General features: G+C 42.8%; 1 long non-coding RNA gene across 1 annotated transcript in view; it reads left to right on the top strand.

The window, feature by feature from the left end:
* Nucleotides 1-1,781, top strand: part of LOC118477911 — a 30,600-nt gene that overhangs the window by 27,592 nt on the left and 1,227 nt on the right. The window lies entirely within an intron of this gene.

The raw sequence follows: 1,781 nt of genomic DNA, 5'->3' as shown, positions 1-1,781 counted from the left end.
GGGGGGGGTTGCAAAGAGGTCGCACATTTGCTACGTTTGACTCGTTACTTCGATACGGTCAAGGCCATCCAGAATTACTTTCATGGAGGGGCAAATGCTACCATTAGAGCACACAACGACAAAGACCTTCAAAATCAAACATGTTAGTGTTTCAAGGCCACGAATCGTACATGTCAAAGTCTTCGGGTGTGTTACAGATCACCTGGCTAGTAGCTTTCAAGTCACAAAGTCAGGGTCAGATCTTTTGTTTGAGCGCAGAATACGATAATGGATTGTGTTGATTTTGAGAGGCGGATAGGAAGCTATCAGAATATCTCGTGTCTTGTCTGTGGGATTGAAGAACTTCTCAACACAGCAAACGCGTAGATATGCAACAGTCGTTGAAGCAAGTATTGAAGGAATTAATGGTTGGGTCGTGAACAGTAAGTTTCATGTACAACATAAACTAGGGTCGCCGGATATAACTTCTGCACCAAATTACATGGTCACCAGAGATCACGGTTTTCTCTGCCTAAATTTCCCGGTCAAATATTTTTGAAGCAAGACAGGGGCCTGTACTAAAACCGCCAATAATTGACCCGACACGACTCGACTCTATTCCATTCTGCCAATGGACACTGGGTATTACAAAACGATTCTATTTGGGAAATCGGAGTGTATGCTTGCAGGAGTGCATGGAGTCTTATTATCCTCTGTAACATTCCGCTGATTGACGGGATACGGTGTAATGTGTGCATGGTTTTCGTTGAGAAAACATCTTTGTTGACACATGACCTTTTCCTGAACTGGCTTCCTGTTTCTCACATCTCCCAGTTAAGGCACACGATGGAGCGGTTCTGATCCTTGCCTTGCATGTATAACATTTGTGTTTAACCAAGGGGGTATTTTGTTTTAGCCCTACTTAAAAGGTTTTGTTCCATAAAGATAGCTTTTCATAAATAGCAGACATTGAAGACGAAGGAAATTTTAATGACAGTTTTCACAAGAGCAGTGGCCGTGGGTAGTGAAGGGCTCGCGGGTTTGAGCCCCTCCCCTCTCCCCACCCACCACCCCCAACTTTATCCCAAAGTAAATGAAAGTTTGTCCATTAGCCTAGGGCTCAGCAAAGGATGAGCCCATTTCCAGGGCCCGTCCGTAATGAAACTCTTTTTGTAGGAAAGGTGAAAGGCTTGAAAAAAGAACACTGTACTGAGGACTCACGCTCTCCTGGCCCTGGCAATGGGGTGAAAGTTTACGACATACTTTCCCCCAGTGACACGGATACATACGTTCTCATTGGTTCTTTGTTGGGTGCGTTCAAATTTCTCGACTACACGGCCTAATCTAGCACATAGAAATAATAATTATGTTTGAAGTGCTGTGCGTGCATGTTTGTGGCACTGAGATTTAACAGTTATAAATCAGGTCCAACTACTTTTTCATCACATGAAAATAGATAATTAGAGGAAATTTGGAGGTGAATCGGCTTTGTCCCCACCATCAGCAATAATTTAACTAAGAACAAAGAGATGGAAGACAAAGGTAACTCTTCTCGCTTGAATGGTTCTCAAAATCCCGTGGCTCACCGTGAGTATAGAAAAAGCATCACTGTTTCGTTCTTATTGCTTGCTATTTTGTGGAAAAAAAATGTGAGAGCAACCTAAGCCCCACCCAAATTTTGGTCCACCCAACGCCGCTGCACAAGAGCTTCTAAAAGGAAATGGAAACAAAATCGGCAAAGGAACAAAGCAAAAGTGCATGAATGATATGTTGAAAAAGTTAATGTTTCAATAAAATTTGGG

This window comes from Aplysia californica, unplaced genomic scaffold (assembly GCF_000002075.1).
Source record: "Aplysia californica isolate F4 #8 unplaced genomic scaffold, AplCal3.0 scaffold00288, whole genome shotgun sequence".
Taxonomy (NCBI): Eukaryota; Metazoa; Mollusca; class Gastropoda; order Aplysiida; family Aplysiidae; genus Aplysia; species Aplysia californica.
Note: the sequence above shows the minus strand (reverse complement) of the source record. Positions and strands in the feature narration are given on the sequence as shown.